The sequence below is a fragment of the Andrena cerasifolii genome, chromosome 14 (assembly GCF_050908995.1).
Source record: "Andrena cerasifolii isolate SP2316 chromosome 14, iyAndCera1_principal, whole genome shotgun sequence".
In the NCBI taxonomy this organism is placed as follows: Eukaryota; Metazoa; Arthropoda; class Insecta; order Hymenoptera; family Andrenidae; genus Andrena; species Andrena cerasifolii.
Genome location: NC_135131.1, coordinates 2,868,598 through 2,888,927, shown reverse-complemented (window position 1 = coordinate 2,888,927; position 20,330 = coordinate 2,868,598). Strand labels below are relative to the sequence as shown.

The 20,330-nt window shown below is 40.3% G+C and overlaps 2 protein-coding genes across 3 annotated transcripts in view; one reads left to right on the top strand and one right to left on the bottom strand.

The window, feature by feature from the left end:
• Window positions 1-2,061, bottom strand: part of Neo (ZP and PAN domain-containing protein neyo) — a 293,377-nt gene extending 291,316 nt beyond the window's left edge. Inside the window, exon 1 of the mRNA XM_076826273.1 lies at window positions 1,901-2,061. The gene's annotated coding sequence lies outside the window, so the exon portion shown is untranslated. The remainder of the gene's footprint in view (window positions 1-1,900) is intronic.
• Window positions 1-20,330, top strand: part of Atg16 (Autophagy-related 16) — a 679,282-nt gene that overhangs the window by 599,172 nt on the left and 59,780 nt on the right. The gene's annotated exons all lie outside the window — the stretch shown is intronic.

Below are 20,330 nucleotides of genomic sequence, written 5' to 3'. Positions count from 1 at the left end.
GTTAGGAGGTAAGAATCTTAGCCACCCTCGGGATCTGACATTGATGACGAAGGTAACGTCAGAGCCGCGAGCATCGACTCGTTCGTTTTTCGCCTCTAATTAACGAGGAAATTGACAGCGACGCGTTACGCACATAGGTGCGAAACGATGTAACGTCCAGTCGAGAATGATGAGACTGATTCGTCTATCCCTCGAGCCCCTTGTAAAACCATTGAAGGGCTTTACGTAATCAATATCGCATGAGGAGGACGGGACAGAGGCGGACGAATCTCATTACCCTCCGCAGCTAAGGCCATTGTGCAGCTGAACTTCATTATCCGGACTAATTATTTCAAAGTTAGTCGAACAGTTCGCCACAATGTAATAGCGAAGGAAACGATCTTAGCGGCGAAAGGGGCCGCGGATAGACCAAAAAGGGAGCAAGAAGGCGAAAGTGAGGCTACGCGCGGTGGAACACGGAGCACAGAGAACATAATACCGCTCGGTATAAGGCTATCGCCTTTGTTGCCATTCATTAAGGTTATTACAGGGACCGATTTACGCCACAAATACGTCGGCGCAAGTGCAGGTTTAATAGGGACGGTTGGGGAACACGGTGTTGCAGATAGTCAAGGAATATTCTGCAAGGTGTGCTCGCATAGTCAGGGAGCAAATGATGTATTTCGCCTGACTCTGCAGCCTCGTACCTCACCAACTCACGTAACACCGTGAACGTGATAAAACATTCCCAATGTAGAGAAGGTGTTTAGGAAGGTCCCCGTCTATGCAAAGAATATTGAGCAAGTTGAATAGCAGCTTCGCGAGAGTTGCCTGACAAATTTTCCCAAGACGAGGGAAGACGGTCGCTTAAATAAACTGCTACTCAGAACGTCCACCTTGTCCCTCCCTCGGAACCACGTTATTCCCTCCGCTGAAAGCTAGCTGAACCCTGAGCAACCGAGTCCTGTCCTATGCAGAAACCCCGGCAGACCTATCCCGTCGACCGCGTGTATTTTCTTGACTGACGCACAACAGAATAGACTGTCTACGTGGCTATCACCTTGCAGCCATACGCGGACTTTGATTCCTCGTAGGCAATCAATTATTCCTGACTGGCGTGAAGGCCCGGAAGATCGAAATTTCTCTCGAGTGGGCGAAACCGTCGGGATGGAAAATTGTTTTGCCGCTATCCGTGATACGTAGAGTGGCTGCGGCTATAACCGTCGCGGATGGGACTTTATCGATTTCTATCGGGAATACAAACGCGCACCGGCGGGATGCGATCCCGGGGATACACGCGGCTCGTCCAGTAGCCGGCGAGACGTGAAAACGCGAAAATGGAAAAAAATTCGACGGCCCGGGGGCCAGAGGGTTCGCGTCAGCTCGTGGCGCCGGAGCCTGGCGTTTAATTGGAAAAAAGAGGACCGCCAGGGCGAGCCCCTTGAGAGGATCTGATTTAGAATTTCCCCCGTGCTCGATATCTCCCGGGCGCCCTCCATTCGCCCGGAGTCTTGACGATCACCGGAGAGACGTCTCGCAGCACGGCCATCCGCGAGGATGGCCCTCGACGCGCGACAGACCGTCACTCGTTCCCGTGGGAATTCCCAATCCGCGCTCCTTCGAGCATCGAGTGCAAGATAAATCACCGTTTTTATTCGCGCCCCGCTCCGAGCCAGACCCAATTCGCCGGGCTCCGATCCGGCACCGCCGGATTAAAAACGCCGCTTCGCGGAAGTGCCCGGCCGAGGTGGCCAAGGTGCCCCCAAGGTGGTGGCCCGCTATCGTCGTTTCGCGTGCACGCCCGGCGTTCGCGTGATTGAGTCGGCCGCGACGATAAACTCGCGGGGCGCTAAGGTGGCGTGGATATCTCGCGCCGGCGATCTTGGTAGTCAGTTTCTGTCATTCGTAAGAAATTACCTACCTGGACGGGCGACGTTGGCCTGGGGATGCTCGGCTTGACGGGACCAAGGGGGTACACCTGACGACAGAACGTGGCGGTTCTAGCGCGGAGGATAGACTGTCGTAGCACTCGAAGCTTTCTTTCTCTCTTTCTCGCGTAACCTTGGACTTGAGCCCCGTTCACGGCCACAACCAACACAGAAATGCTGGGATTGCAAGGCGTGCGGCCACTTTTCCTGCCGGTACCACCAGGTGGGGGGATGTGCCCGGTTGCTGTTGGCAGGTGGAATGCTCAACATCACCGCAACGTACTCGCGAATTATTAGTGCGACGGGACGTTCTTGGAAGGGGGAAGGAGAAGAGGCGATGGTGGTGTATTTGCTGGCCGGTTGGAGGGGGGGCAGAAGATGCGGCGGCCAGGAGGGGGTTACCAAGGGAGGAAGGCCCCCGCGATTCGGCGACTCAACGTGTGATTTCAAGTACGTTCACCGGGTCTGCGCTTCCGCGGTTTCGCGGAATGAACCTTTCGGATTTTTGACCTTGCCGCTTTTAAGGCCTCTGGACGGCGAATGCCTGCGCATCCGTTTCCTCTGTACCGTTCGAAACCACCCTTATGGAATTTCTTTGGATTGTTTCCTGGATTACTCCGTCGTGGACGGTCGCGCGGCAACCGCTGGGAACTTTATATTCGTAGCTGGTTCTACGGAATATGCAGGCACTGTGGTTTTCTTCATAAATTAGTTAAGTGGACCTGTGCGCTCTGAAATGTGACGCACTGTGGGCATGAATTTAAGGGGTCGTTCCTGTAATCACGCCGCAAAATTCGGTAACAGTCAGGTTTGTTTCTCAGTGAACACAATGAATACAATGGCAAACTTTTGTTTTATTTTTTAAGCAATTAAAAATACACTTTTAATTTCTTTTACCTCCAGATAACATTGAAAAAACACAATTAAAGGTGGATTTAAAAATAGTTCCGTATACATTATAAGTAGCTTAATAAATGAAAAAAAGTTTGACATGGTTATTCATTGTATTCACTGAGAAAAAAAACAGGAATGACCCCTTAATTTATCGTTTCTCTCAAAGAAGATAGGCAAACTTTGTTACCTTCTATTTTTCTCGTGCCTTTGTCTCTTGCGAGGTACTGCTAAATAATTATCAAGTGTCTCTGAACATCGATGAATTGAGATACCTAATCCGAAATTTCTTAAAAGTTAAATAATATATTTGGCTTGCTTTTAATTATTTAACTGAGGTTACTTTGCAATATAATACGTGTTTGTCTGTGCTTACTAGTATCTTAACACGTTGCGCGGAATATTCCCAAACTCCCAGAATTTGCGATATTTTTTTAACTATTCTTATACTGTTATGGCTTTAATTGTGCCAACTTCTTATGTCTCGTCACAGTTCGTAATTTAAGTGAGAGATTGCTTCCCACTGGAATAAAGTTTCCTGTAAATTTTCCACCGTTTCTCCGAATGTTATTGATGGACTTTGTCAGTTTCGTTTAAGTATTCCATATCTTGCACGCAACATGTTCCTCCGCCGCGTTTTCATCAGTCCTATCTGTCTGGACGACCCTATATAAGCAACGCAACGCGGTAGTACGATATCTGGTGAATACAGTGAATGCTTCATTATTTCTCAATCAAACTGTTGCAGTTTCTGCTGCGATGTATTATTCGGGGCACGCGACCTTGCGCTGCCTTGGCGGAGAAAACCTGTGCACCTCTTCAGGGACATTGACCGTTTTTCCTTCACCGAAACGGTCCAGCTGCTCTTATCAAAAGCGGCTGCTGATGCGGCGTAACAGTTCGTGGCCTGTAATTCCGCAGGATCACAAATAAGTCTCGTTAAAAAAAAAGAATTCGGTCCATTTGCATACAAGTGGTTTGTTACTGCTTGAGAGATTTCCATTCGCGGAGAATTAGCATCACGCGTATCGTACTTTGCATGCATTTCTTTACGCTTCGAATATTTCTCAAAGAAATCCTTCACTAATCAGGATTCATTTCTCAAAGATGATGGATTGTGCAACAGGTTGACCAATGTTTCTCAGTGAGGTCTGCAGTTATGACAGTCATAAATAATTCATTGAATTTTAACGATCACTTCGCATCGAATTAATATTGACACTCATCTCCAGATCGAAGTCATTAAAAATATCTTTCACTCTAATCGATACTAAACACTTTCTCCGTATGTTTACCACATTTATGATTATTACTCCTTTCAGCATGCCGTTACAGCAAAAATCGTCGAATAAAAACAATTAGGCTGCGCTATGCTGAAATCCCTTATATTGGACAAATAATAGTAGAATGAATTTGAGGAGGATTTTCAATTGATAACGCCACTTTAAATCGATTTTATTCATTTCACTTTATTCTCCCACTAACTATCTTAATCTTAGTCGTTATCCATTTATTTTTTTTCCACCTCAAAGGTTCAAATAATTCACTAGGTACAAGAAGAAATAAATATAAAATTCCTTTCCACCTATACTTCACTATTAAAGATATATTAGGATTTATCTTAATTTTTTCATTCACTTTTTAATCATTATACAATATCCATATATTTTAGGAGATCCTGATAACTTCATTTATGCTAATTCAATATCTACTCCTACCAACCCCCAAAATCCCAAAGAAGTAATAAATTTACTAAAGCCATAGTTCCATTTTAAATAATATTAATTATACAACTCACTACTAAATAAGTATGTAATAAATATTGCAAATAAATACCAAGAGGTAATATATACCTAATACAAAATAAAGCTACTTTTCTTTAACAATTAAAATTCATCAAACTAAAACTGGATTTCAGATTATTGAGGGTGGTTTTCTGCACAACTTGACCCAATTATTCCATGTCTTCATATCTCCAGACAGGAGGTTACCCAAATTCTGAATTTCTTGTTCCCCGCAATGCTGAGAACTTGTATTATTTATCCAACGTCTCACAGAGTGATGAAACAATTTCACCTCGAGTGTTCTGCATGCCAGGAACCGCCCCCCTCAGCAATGCACCACTCCCGCGAATTTCATAAACGTGTTATTTCATCACGACGATCCCTTGATCGAGAGAGATCCGTCTATCCAGAGACGCCGTCGCCCTGCGTGCCCGCTTTCTTGTTCCAATTCTATAATTACATCTGAGCGCGATCGGCGCGTATGGCGCAGCGAACCGCAGAGCCATCGAATGGACCGCCACGCTGGTATCCGTCTCCTGATATTATCATCGGGCAAAATAATATCATAAATGATTGCCGACGCGCGCGATACCATTCTTTAAACCGGGCGAACGCGCCGCATTAAAATGTAGTAAAGCGGATGCCATAAATCTTGGGGCTAGTTCGCGCTGCCGCCGGGGCACGTTACGCGTTCAGGAAAACGTCCACTGGATCTTGTCCGTGGCAACCTGTTCGAAAGCTTTTCATGCGCCTCGAATTGCTGGCCGCGAACGTGACTCACGCTCGTCAAGGAATTGTCATGAATCTCGTTGCCCGCGACGCGGGACGCGCCGCCCGTTTGGCGTCCAGCTCGGCGGCTTTAATAGCCCTGGGAACTTGTCATCGGTGCATAAGCCCGCGCGGATAAGTGGAGCAATGAGATTCGCGTCATCGTTTTGAGGCACAGCCATGTGTTAAGTAGCGGCGACCATCAAGATATACGCCGGCCGGGTAATAGTTCGGACTTGCAACGAGTGCGTTCGCTTGATTCCGTTCCGGCGTTGCTCGCTGGTTACGCTTCACGTCGTAGCCAACATCCTAACGGGCATTTCTATTAGTGGCGTGCCTCTGCTCCGAGACGACGATTAACTTCTTCGGGCTCCACATCGGTCAGTGGACACACGCGTAATTCGAACGCAGCTGGGATCGGTTTAGCGAGTATGAATTTTGCTCGCCGGAGCCCGGGAGAGGTGTGCGGACGGATGGCGCTAGGAAGTAGGAAGCCCACCACTGCCTGTAGACAGGGATTCCCACTTGTGTCAACAAGGATGTGTCGCCGTTAGTAGTGTTACCCGGGATGGGGTTAAAAATCTGTAACTGTTCCCGCGTTGACTAATTGTAAGCGTAACTGCTGCTCGATGTAGGAGAATTCTATTACCAGTTCAAGGTCCCGATGAAACCGGGACTCGGGTCGAAAATATCAACCCCATGAGATACTTAAATTCCGACCTTCGGCGTTAATACACCAATATTCGAATATTCTAAGTATTCGAATATTCGAATCTCAAATTGAATTCTCTGGCGTTCGAATCACAAATTCGAATTCTCTGGCATTCGAATCTTAAATTCGGATTCTCTGGTATTCGAATCTTAAATTCGAATTCTCTGGTATTCGAATGTTCGAATCTCAAATTTGAATTCTCTGATATTCGAATATTCGAATCTCAAATTTGAATTCTCTGGGATTCGAATATTCGAATCTCAAAATCGAATTCTCTAGTATTCGAATATTCAAATCTCAATTTCGAATTCTCTGGCACTCGAATCACAAATTCGAATTCTCTGGCATTCGAATCTTAAATTCGGATTCTCTGGTATTCGAATCTTAAATTCGAATTCTCTGGTATTCGAATGTCCGAATCTCAAATTCGAATTCTCTGGGATTCGAATATTCGAATCTCGAAATCGAATTCTCTGGGATTCGAATATTCGAATCTCGAAATCGAATTCTCTAGTATTCGAATATTCAAATCTCAATTTCGAATTCTTTGGTATTCGAATCTTAAATTTGAATTTTCTGGTATTCGAATCGCAAATACGAATTCTCTGGTATTCGAATATTCGAATCTCAAATTCGAATTCTGTGGCAATCGAATATTGGAATCTCAAATTTGAATCCTCTGGTATTCGATATTCGAATTTCATATTTTAATTCTCTAGTATTCGAATATTCGAATCTCAAATTTGAATTCTCTGGTATTCGAATATTCGAATCTCAAACTTGAATTCTCTGGTATTCGAATATTCGCCCAGATTATCGTTTGTAAAGCAAATAATTGTAAAGGGTAATATAAAAAGAATTTCACGATAAAGTGGGAAAAAATATTTCACGTATAGATTCCTATTCGGTACAATTCGAAATTCGATCAGTCCGAACATTAAATACTCCCAATTATTCGAATATTCGAAGACATTATTCGTATTCGAAATTATTCCAGTTATTCGACTATTTACAGCTCTAAATTGAAGGCGTTAATGAGGATGTAGAAGTCTACAGTAATAGGAGTAGATAGTGTGTAATAGGAGTAGATGTGCCCTAATCAATTGCGTGGGAAGTCCTTCACGATCCATGTTACCTGTACTGTGTACTAAAACTATAGGTTCTTTGATCAGTACATCATCCTCCACGATTAATACTTCAGAAATGGTACTTGCAATAATAAGAAATGCAATTTTCGAGCGTTCGTACGTTATAGACAAGGCTATGTTCATTCCTAGACACTATTACGAATTTGCATAATAATCATCGGTGGAGGTGTGAAGACACATATGTTTTGTTATTACCGTATCTTTTTATCGACAGCAGTTTTCATGTAACGTGTGGGTTGGCGTTATTGGATGTTTCCTTATTGGAGCAGAAGTCTTCTGCACCTACGCTCGAAGCAATAATTGTATTCTCCGTTTGCATAAGATACTGGACCCATTATCAGGATGTCTGAACTCTGCTATAGAGTGTCCTAATAATAATTATATTGTGAAATAAGTGGCAAAAATATTTAGTCGTATGAGACACACATTCTTTGCCTGCTTTGATCTATTAGACTTTTATTTACAATATAAAGTAACGAAAACTTGCTAGTATCAGAGACAGTATCTCTCGACCTCAGACAGAAGTCTCACTAGTTTTGATTCTCTATTTCCATTCTCCGATTAAGGATACCAACTCTCTCCCCCCTCAACGTCTTCCCCCACATTTCAGGAATAATGATATTTTGAACCCGATCTGGCGCTAAAAACCGGGATATCACGAGTCGCGATAAGAACATTTTATTTTAAGGATAAGAGAATTTTTACCATTACGTCAGGATAAGAAAATGTGACAGTAAAAATTCGTGAGTTCAGTGGCCTTTCCTTTGGAGCCGCTATTTCAAGAATAAATGTACACTATAGAATTATTATTGTATAGAATGGTTTCCTTTTGACGAACTTTAACTCTTTGCACTCCAACTTAATCGCTCATCAATTTATAAATGTCCTTGGTTAAGTGCTACACTTATTAATTAAATACAGAACCTTAGAATGAAAAAAAAAACACAAAACAGTGATGTTAAAATCAGAAATTCATAAATTTAATACTGTGGATCACGTATTCCTCTACGTTTACAAAATTGAACGATATCACTATGTAACTTTACATTAACATTAAACTCAACTTCGATGAACCTGAGAAGCACCTACCTATGTTTAGACTGCAAAGGATTAGCTTCTAGCGTCAGTTTGTACTGCCTTGTATTATCATTCCCTCGATTTTATTATATTTTATTACAACTACTTTCTAGATTGCATAACGTAGGAAGGTGGTTATCTTCAGCGGAAGAGCCAACATTTTTTTGCCACGTAGCATTTTCGGATACCCGAAACCTACTTTGGGCGGGAACATTGGAATCTCGCGCTCCACCGGTTATTTCGTAAGTAATGTGGTTGCCTTATCTCGCATGCATAACCGGCTTTATCTTATTTATCTTGAAAATGCTTATGAATCTTTCAGTATATCCTGTCTGGGCTGTCTTAACCCAGTTTCAATTCAATGTGCAAATAATTCTCGTGCTACATTTTGGTCCCGCAAAGAGCTATAAAAGCGTGTGTTGATGAAACTCATTCGCAACGCTGCATCCCGTATGAATTTGTTAACTTGTTAGGTCGGAACAGGTTACAAATATTTTACACCTCTTGCAAGGCTCGAGAAACAGACATGTACTTCTTCGTGAAAGACTGTATTTACGGAAGAAATTTATGAACTCGATAACAAAAAAAATTGATTATCTTGTGTTGGCAGGTAGAGACTACATTATTATTCTGGTTTTTCTGTCAGTAAATAGCAATGCACGCAATTAGAAATTAAAATTCAAATGATATTATATTCCACTTAATTACTGAAATAATGTCGTGATTTTTGTTTCTTTTTTATTTGAGCTCAAAGGAACTTGCAATAGATAGTTATAAAGCTTCACATGAATTTCTACATTTTTTTTAATAAACAATTGTTTACCTTAGCTTTGTTCAGTAATGCAAGGTACATGATGTGTTCAGTGGCGTTGATTATGCGTGCTTGTATTTTTAGATTACATTTTTTTAAGGAAGTGGTACACATGTGTGCAAGCTTCGATATTCGGTTTACTGACAAGGGAAGATCCCGAAACCGGAAATTCAAAAAATTCTGAAACTTTGTGAATATGTGGGGGATTTCCTCCTGAATACAACGCAATTTTTGTTTGCTGCCCAAATTCACTCGAAGGGGATGAAATTAACCCTTGAAAATTCGGCTATTTTCCGATTTTGTTTTATAACTCGCGAAGTGTAAGAGATAGAAAAAAAATTCAAGACAAAAGTTACTTCTTTTAATTAGATCTATCGTTTGGTGAAAAAATATTTTACAGTTCACAAGTTATAACACAAAATCGGTAAATAACCGGATTTTCAACGGTCAATTACACCCTCTTAGAGTGAATTTGGGCAGCAAACAAAATTTGCGTTGTAATCAGGAGGAAATACTCTACATATTCACAAAGTTTCAGAATTTTTCGAATTTCTGGGTTCGAGATGTTCCCTTGTGAGAAGTAATCGTATATCTAGTGATAGACGCAGTTTACATTTATTTAATTTTTTAATTAATTCTATTCTTTGCCAAGCTATATGATTTAAATCTTGTTTTTCATAATTACAATTGCATTTTGTACATACATTGTAACATCGTTGTAATAACGAATGTCGTAACTGGTTTAATTGTAAAGACAGCATTACGTTTCATTTAACTTGTAATTCTTTCTTTTTTTTAGATATGTCTGTCTTATTGACGGTTAGATATTTGACTACCCAATCCGATCACGGAAATACGTTCAGAATTGAGGTTCGCGAAAGTCACAGCTACCTGAGTCATCTTACATGGCAGGAAGCTTTCGAGATTCTGATTTGATTGCAATATGTATACCTGACACTGCGTGACTCGAAATTTTCGAATATTCATACACCTCTGAATAATACAATTTCGTGCTATTTTTACCGATAGCATTGAGATTTTCTCTTATTACATTACCATTTCGCGCTACAGATTTCGAAACTGTATTTGTAGTAGTCTAGATTTTAGTATAATTTGTTTCGTATAAATATTTCGAAGTTGAACCTCATACTAAGTGTTCGTGAAGTATAACCGATTATTGTAATTCTCACTACATAGTTCGTTCATGAAAAATAGAGTGTACACCCAACGTGACCCAGACAGAGTGTTTGTCAATTTAAGTTATTAAATAGTAACTATTAATATTTAACATTAATACGTAGGTATTATTGGAATCGAAAACCTCCCCTCTAAGTTTTTAGAGAAATTTTCATCGACTGGAAGGTTTCGAAAGGTATTGACAAGGAGAATCAGTAAGTGTTAGTTGAATATTGGTGAATCAGGAATAATCAATAGCCACCTAATTGATTGGAGCAAAGTTAATCCACTGTAAAACCAGTGTAGAAGGTCCTAATGCAAGAACGAAAGTTATAAAGCCCCTCCAGGTTTACAGAGCTCGCTTTCGTAGTATAGGAAAATTATGTAATGGGAAAATTAACTTGATGAATGCATGCAATAAAGTCAACTCTAAGGAACAATGAGATCGCTACTGAAACTCTCGACTTTAGGAGCTTATTCCTGGCTCGTGACAAATAAGCATATCACGGTAACTCACAATCAGAAACAAACTTCAAGTAACATAATTCTTCTAGCAAACACAAAAAAAATAGAAAACTTTGTGCACTTACGCGTAATGACCTCGATCATGAAACACGCAACTATTTAGTTCTTGTTTCAAGTTTCCTTTGCAAAATTTTAATAATTTTATAAGAAGCTATTATTAGCCTCTGCGATAAATTAACCACTGTGATTAATGTCTATATACCATTTCATTGGTTCTAACAGACTTTAAACACCAGCAAGTTTATTTTCTCGCTGGGGTTAATATGAGGCATTGAAAAGCAAAATCGAACCAACGCACAAGGGGAAAAAATAATTAATATAATAATCGTAATAATATATTGATCAATGAAATTTTTAAAGGTGTAAAACTCAGATTGCTCATTCAGTCGAGTACTAATAATTGCGCCAGAGCCTCCCTACGCGTCCATACGCGTGGGTGGTGTAAATAAATATTGTACTACGACAGACGCATCGGTGCACGAGTGATTTTATTTGGAGCCCGAGGACATGAGAAATTTATTCGCAGGCGCGGGGTATTTCGTTGATAACAAAAACGGAATAAGTTCTGCTGCATTTATTATTTTACTCATAAAGCCCTGCCGTCATCGAACGCATATGGTCTCTGCATTCAATATGTTCATTATTTTCGTTTTACTGCAATAGGTTTATTGACAATGGGATATACGTATTATAATGCGTCATCTATAGATCACGTTATCGTTGGTTTAATTTCAATGGCTCTTCAATTTATATTTAATCCATTCATTCTCGTAGTAAAGTTTTACTACATTTTTTTTTGTATCCAGCGCGAGTGGTAGGGTAAGTGTGGGTATTACTGCGGACTTTTAAGATAGGTTAACTGTGGAACGTTCGATAAAGCGCTCAAGTGAATGTAAGTCCCTCCTTCTTCTTTTAAAAGAAAGTTGGGACCTTAATAATTCTATAAAAAAGAATATAAGGACACGGTAATAGGCGCAGTTAACAGCTTCGCTCCCTCGGACGTGTTATGTCGCTACGCAATACCGTTCGTGCGACGCCACAGACGAGTAAACGCGCCTCTTCTGTGGCAACCTAATAGCGAATTCGGTACCTCGCACTGACTCTGCACTGGTGCCAGAAAATCACTTGGATTGGTTGTTTCTGAAACGAAGATAGCTCTATAAGAATCAACCAATCCAAGTCTTTCTTTGGCACCAGTGCAGAGTCAGTGCGAAGTACCGAATTCGGTATTAGGTTGCCACAGAAGAGGCGCGTTTACTCGGCTGTGGCGTCGCACGAACGGTATTGCGTAGCGACATAACACGTCCGAGGGAACGAAGCGGTTAATTAAAATTACAGAGATTTAAACATCAGTGTCATTGCATTACTGCGTGCCAGTTACTAACGAAATACCAATTACTGCGCGTGTATTACTACGGGCTGATGTTAGGCGAAATATTAGTATAAGAAAGCATATTGGCTTTTTTTTATTTTTATTTTTTTTTTCACTTTTATCTTTTCTTGGCATCTTTACAGAGTTGTAACTGTCACTCACGCACCGCGGCTCACTTTGGAGGTTAGATTGACGTAGGATCTGAAAAATGGTTAGGTTAAGCAGTCGCCAATCCGCAGTACTACATGCACATGGTGCGAAGTACTGCGCCTAATACTGCGGCGAGAAATAAAAATTAAAACTAAAATGTGGATGACTGATTTACTGTTTTTCTGAAGAAAGTCACTCTTACTCTATCGAGTAATAACGCTACATTACATGTATTACTGTTAATAACAAAAATATAAATGTTTTCCAGGTGTTCATGATCGCCACATCGGGAAATCGATCAAAGTTTCGCCTTGACGAATTTCAAACTACGATAAAAGAATTAATAATAACTTTGCTGCAGATATTTATTAATAATTATCTGTAATAGAGTATAAAATAATTTTGTCAAATAATTTTCAAGGGATTATGTACTTTCCAACATTAAATACGATTTGTTTTAGAATATTCGCAGTAATCGGGGCATCCGCAATAATGCCCACACTTACCCTATGCTACGACACTGACCCAATCATTACGATGGAATATTTGCAGTATGCGTAGAAAGATATTTTATCGTTGCTAATTACTACTTAGCTCAATTTATGAGAGGAGTACCAGTGCCGACGAAATTCGTTAGACATTCATTGTGCTAATTATGATAGGTTATAATGAACCGACCAAACGGAGCATTATCTTCACGGTCGTTGAAGGCATCGGCGTTTTCCGCGAAAAATTTATTTGATACGGAATTTCTGGTGCAGGTAGAGAACGGTTTAACGTGGAAGTAACTACGGGAAAATGGTATTCAATGGTTTCTTTCTATCTTCTTGTTGCACGCTTCCTGCGACTTTCGAGCATTGTTTATTAATCGCAAGTGGAATATTATCTCTTCGCTTTAATGTAACGAATATTTCATTTCTCGGGGGTGCTCAATCTTTTTTTGTAATCTATTCAGCAGAATATTCTTTATTACACAGTATAACAACAGATATGGAACCCTATCGAACAAATCTGAACATTTTTCAAGTAACTGAACGGTGATCAGAACGCGATCTAAATAGAGCTCTAATTGTTTACAGTGAATGAGTTATTTTGCTCTCTAATTGTTTACAGTGAATGAATTATTTTGCAGGTATTTTCTTGAATAACAAAAGCCTCTTTTTGTAAAATGTTTAATATTCATAAGGAAACCTGTAACAAAACAAAATAAAATATATAGCTAGGAGGTAGGTTCCTATTTTTTAATTAAATATAAGAAATATTCTTAAATATAAGAAAAGGGGGACAATCCAAGATCTTTAATATAAGTACGCACTTTTTTCTAGTATAATAGTAATTATATGAGAGATTTGAAAACAATTTATCAGTTTGATACTACATTCAAACTTTTTAAATAGTTTTACTTTGTTATTGGATTTATCTAATTTTCTCTTTCTACCAATTTCCTGCCCCCAAATTTGCACCCTGGTCAGTTCCCTGCTTGCGCCCCCATAGATCGGGGCCTGGCGGCAATTGATCCAGTGCTACATCTATTTTTGTAATTTAAATCACTTACATTTTCAGTAATACCAAAATTAACTTTAAATAGCCACGATCTTACTCAGCTATCGTGAATCCATATGCCTTGCTATTTCCCCCAGTTAAAGCGCCCATCGAAATACAATCAACTGGGCCCCGAAACACTAAGAAGCAACTTCTCCTTGAAACACTGTATGTCTCAAGATCGATTACCTCGCAGCCCCGAGTCTCCATCGCCCACTCAAGCTTCTACTAACGGCTCTGAATCATCTTGCGCATGTACCAAGATCTCTTTCTCCCATTCACAAAGTATTATCAACCCCCGACGCTCGTACGTGCCAGTGCATTATTTACATCCCGTGTACGGCAGGCTGTGCACGCGATTAACAGAAAAAACCTTTAATGACTATCTACATTACTCGCTGTACTCGCAGTGTGTTCGGTGCTATCTATGGATATGCAATCTAGCAATAGCATTTAATAGGATATATCGCGGGTGGACTCATAACACGAGCCGTTCGCCAATCGACGCCCCCACGCAACGAGCATCCGCGGCCATGATCCCATAAAATAGACCCGACTACAGCGTACAATGCATGCACGCGCTGTTAAAGGGCACACGTAACAAATGTACGTACGGTGTAACGACCATAGGACCCGCTCTGGAACGGTGCAGAAGGGACATTGTCGCGGTGTAGGGATACGCTCGTGTTTTAACTAATCGTAAGTAACAAACATTATTTCAAATATGAAATAGGCTTTGGAGGAGAAGACGAAAGATGGCTAGGGTCATGACGTTTCATCGGGACCTTATAGGATTTTCTAAAAGTACTGGTCCTGTCTGCACAGAATGATCCTTATAGAATTCTAGTCTTTAGTGATAGAGGAAGTGCAGTATATTTGGAATACCAGTTTAAGACGAATACAAAATTACGGAAGCGGGTGGGAACAAATGAAACTGAATATTATCATAGGGAAACTAATAAACTTTTATATTTCAAACTGTCAGTATTAATAAAAAAAGAAAAAGTAACTGAAACTTTAGCCTAAATGAAAAATGACAGGTAAGTATCGACTTCGTTAAGGTGCAGGTAATTTCGAATACCGGTACTACAATTTACCTTCACTTTATAAATTTAAGAAACCATGTAGATAATAAAATTACTTGCTTTTATGATTTAATCAGGCTTAAAAATCACAATATAGGAACAATCTTAGGTAAATACCTATAAATCGACAGCGCTAATGAACTAACGCGGCGGTAGCTTTTGCGCGTGAAACAAAAGCATCGCCAAGCGTTGGACTATTCCAAATTAGCTTCACCTTCGGTACTCCGAATTAGCAACATGGCATTGAAACCTAACATTTCATGTCACACTTTGTATTCTCGAAATTATCGCAAAACTCACGCGGAACCATAGAAGGAACATGTAAATGAGTAGATTAAGTGTTTAAAGTTTTGAGATCTTTTAACTATGATTATTTTAACTCTGAAAAAGTTTTGCAGATTAACGCTTTCTTATTCTGCGGATTAAGTCGAAAATGTCAAAATGCCGGTTCATCCACAAATGTCATTAGTTAACAGATCATTAGCCCCTATTCTCTACGGTGTTACAAATTAAATAGCGTTAGTAGTTTAATAGATACTTCGGTATTCCAAATTAGCAACAGTACCTATTCCAAATATGCTGCACTTCCTCTATATAAATTTATTTCGAAGGATTTTTCAAAATTTTAGAAATTGTGGATGTTACAGCTCTTCGAAATATAGTGATGAGCTTTTTGCAAGAAATTATAACTGTTGACCTAAGAAACTGATAAAATTTTTACTTACGTAATACTTTAAAAAATTTAGGATTTTTTTAAAGGAAACTGTGACACATAGGGAAAAAAGCCTTTTTGGTATTAATTTGCAGGTAGTTTAAGCTGAGAGAAATTTTTTTTCAATATGTTTTTCGATGTAGTTTACCGGTTTCGGGACATTTTTATTAACCCCTTGGCTTAGAACTTCGAGTGAGACTCGTGGCACGTCGATCGGGCCAAAGATGGAAAGCACGAGTCAGACTCGTGGTACGTCGATCGGGCGAAAAGTAAACACCAAAGGTCAAGGGCACGCCTCGCTAGCAATCCTCGACGACGACTGAACGCTTCGCCGATGTCTTTTCATCTCAGTTATTCCTGGCAGCATACACATTTATTTACACACATCATAAGCCCCGTTAGCTAAGTTTCCGGCACCTTTGTTGCAACTGCGTAACGGGGCTAAGACGCGTGCGATTGACAACTTCGGACGCTGAGCCGAACCGTGAAATGGCTCGACGCGTGGCTCACCGCTGGTGCTGATTTGGTGCCGGCGGTCGGAATTTAAACGGTAAGCTAAGGAGTTAGCGATAATGCGATAACTGTACAAATATATTTAAAAAAAAACTTGTTATCACCTTCAGCTATTTACTCAAGATCACATAGGAAAAGAAACAATAAAAACCATTTTTGTCATCTTAAGAATTCTTAAAAAAAATCCTAAATTTTTTAAGGGGTTACACAAGACTGTATCCTTAACCCTCAGAAGACGAATGGTGGATATGGTCGCGTGAGACGACTGCAGGGTCAGTTTGACACATAGCAACATTTCTATGGTACACCGGTTTCACGAAAAAATTGAATATAAAATGAATTAAAATTAAAATTTCTCAAACTAACTAAAAATATTATTAATAAAGAAATACATAAAAAAATTATTTATGTACATTTGGTACATGGAGTAGGTATCTCCTGTATGATTTTTACAAATAATGTTACTGCTGTTGTATACCAACGTCATTTAAATCTATATAAAGTATTAGTCAGCGCGTTAGTTTTCCAGATAGCAATAGTAAGCATCCTGAAGTCCTTCTTTTATGACCTTATCCGTACCCTATTACTCATCCTTGAACCTCGATCTCTATGCCTCATCCCTTAACGACCGTTAAACTCAGGACAACCCCCACTTTTCAGCTTACCGAAAACCGTACATATATATATTACACGCAATTCTTCCAGTTAGAAGCACTTGAGCACTTCAGTCCGAATAGTCTGGACACGAGAATCTAGTTCTAAATCTATAATCTAGTATTTATCTGTAATCGTCTTAGTTTCCGTTATTTGTATAAAGTTATTTAATAAAATAAAAGTAATACGAAAAATACGGAATACAACACTGCAATTTAGGAATCATATGCTACATTTTGCCATTGCCAACACAAATATAACATCGTGATAGACTTTGTCAAAGTTGTATCAAAATGACCCTGCATTCGGTGTACGAGGGTTAACCCTTAACTGGTATACTGTTTTTGGCAAACGTGGCTGGTATACTGGGGTCGTGGCAGACCCCAAATGAAAAAGGACCCAGAAATTTGTAAAGTCGACCCTGAATCAACCTCTATGAATATTTTGTTCTCAGGTAATGTGTAAAATAATAGAAACCTAGAAAGTTAAACTGTTATTATAAAATTAATTAGAAAAACAGTTTACAAGCTTAGGCAACCAAAAATTTTGCAGCGAACTTTGCGTGCCTGGGGTCATGAGCGACCCCAAGATACCAGTTAAGGGTTAATACCGATATAATTCTCCTTGACCAGCCGATAAGCTCACAATTAGTCAAAGCTTTCACAGTTGCTGGTTTTCAACCCTTTTTGGGCAGTAGACACGACACGTCCTTGTTGACACAAATGAGGATCCTGTCCATAGATTTGGTGGGCTTCGTGACAACACTCCGCAATTTGCAACACAATCTTCCGGATATAAATGTCGCGCGTTGTTACCCGTCACGACTGTCCCGCGGAAAAAAAACACCCAGCTGGCCACGGTGCCACTAATAGGAATCCCCATAATCAGCCGATTACAGGTTAGCGACAGCTCGTTACGCGCCCCTCGACGCAAACGAATTTGACGCCTGGCATTTTGAGCGCGATGCAATCTCAGTGGACAATAATAAACGCCGTTTATACTGGTAATTTGCTTTGCCCCAACGAAATCCTGCATTTCGACGCGAGTATTCAAGTAGACGGAGCGTTGGCGCCTGTAATTGCGTGGAGGGTGTATTACCGTTTTGTAATAACGAGTTATTCACTATTTCTGAGTTAAATGCTTTTAACCTATCCCTGACACTTGGCAGAAACGGGAAATATTCGGATAGTAAATTGGGGCTAGGTCTAGAAAAATTTCTAGAACTTTGTGAAATGATTTTAGAATCCCTTTATGGTAGCCAGGTATAATTGGGTTATCATACAATAAATTTGCAGCCTCTTTTGTAATTTTGTCAGCTTTTTCGTTCCCTTCGATTCCTGCAAGTGAAGGGACTCTTCCAAGTAGGATTTTAGTTGGTCCTTTTTCCACAAAATTTCATTATATTCCTCAATAAGTTGCTTGATAATTGGATGTTCATATTTGCGACTTCTAGAGCTGGAAGGATGCCCCTGGAATCTGTGTAAATAATGTATTTATTCCATTTGTTGTTGACTTCTTCTAAGGAAGCACCTTTATTAACTGAAGACTAAAAGTTGCTGAAATAATAATCTACCAATCAAAAGTCATTGCGCCGTTGCAGTGCAAGTTTCCAATCTACAGCACTGAAATGTCTTCAGTTTTGAAATTCGCTATAGCAGACTTGTTTTTATTACCTAAGTTACTTCGCTCTGAGGAGGATGTTAAGCAACTCTGCATCGTGCATCTACAAACTATGTATAACACAGCATTATAAATTCCATTAAAAAAGAGCGGACAGCGGCTTTGCAATATTCACAAGATTTTCATCCGAAAAGAACTTCATAAAAATAAATCGTTTTCGATTACATGTCCTGAAAACAGATTAACTTTGATTTGAAGCACTTGTCCCCATAGAACGTGGAATGATTCATGATGAACTCCACTCAGAACGATCTTTCATCATTCGTCTAATCAGTGCACCTTAAGTATAGGAACGATCATACGATATTTGATTGCATTAGCTCGTGATTCATTTCGTTTCGAGCGATTAGTTGCGTCATAAATCTGTGGCAAGTATTACTTAATGTTTCAGCGTTCCCTGGTAATGTACCGTTACTAACCGACGCGGATGGTATAATTAACACATTAATACTTTAAAAAATACAAAATTGCCCAGGGGAACGCTTTTATTAAAACGGTGTGTGCTGTAATACGAAGCAACGATACAGTGCATTACTGAATTTTTAACAGGATCTATCTCGTAAGCGTGCTTCTTTCCTGGTAATAAATGTAATACCAGGTCGGCCGCTGAATAACACTCCACCCGCCAACAGTAATACTGATTATTCCGTTAACGTTAACAAGCGCCAGTCCACGAAATTTTATGTCGATGTTAATGCCATGAAATTGTAGAATCCTATTGTTCCTCTATTAATAATTGATGAGCTCGGGCAGGATGGTGGCCGTATAATCGATCCTCAGCAACTACATCCATAACGATAAAAATGGTAGACACAAGGGGCCTTGGAAAATGCGGCGATTCGAATTGTTCTAACAAAAAATTAAAAATTAAAATTTTAATTACATTAGAAGCGCGTATTTAACTATGCCCAGCAATATTAATGGAAAAAAGGAGATTATGTCACAACCGAAGCAAGTCAAGAGCTTTGTAAACAGGGAAGAAAACTGAATCCTATTCTCTAAATAAATTTCTACAATCACCCAATGAATTTCGTTCAACTCGCGTTAAGAATATTTTTACCCCATTCGACTCGCCTCCCCGCAGGATTAAATCTCGAGCGCGTCGCTGTCCACGTTTATCTACTTGCCTCTCGATCGACGAATAAACGTATCATTCCCGAAGAAAAGCAAACAGCCGTGGTTTTGAATTTCTACTGCGTTTGTGCCCCCCGGGGAAACTGCTTACCCTGTTTACGATTCCCCTTGGTTTTCGGATATTCGATTGTGAATAGCCGAAGGAGCACAATAGCCTTCGCATACGCCCTTCCCCACCCAAGCAAACAGAGAGACGATAGAATTTCTTTCGTCCAGCCCGCAGTTTCGACGGCCCGTCGAGCTCCCTCTTTTGCAACGACAGCAGAGAAAACATTTGCACGGGCTGGATCAAATTTGTTCGACGGGGGTTGGGGGGGTGGAAAAAGGCGCGGAGAGTGATAATGGCTAACGAGGCTTCGGAGCGCGACAGTGTTTATAAAATCATTAACTTTTCTGCAACATCCGGTCTCCCTGTTTTCATTAGTCTGTTGGCAGACAGTGCGCACCGGCCACGCACTTGCCAGCTCTATTGTGCCGGCCGAGTGTGGTATTGATTTGCTCGGACACTACTCGCGGTGTTCGTTTTCGTGCGGACCGGTGCGTTTTTGATGTTGTCAGACCCAGCTACGTGCGGGCAACCGTGTGCGGTACCTGCAGCGCAATAGTTTTGTCGAGCTTTGACCGTCGATACCCATTAATCGCGTATAATCGAGTGGAAACTTGACGAAGGAAATACAAAGTTTCGCGCG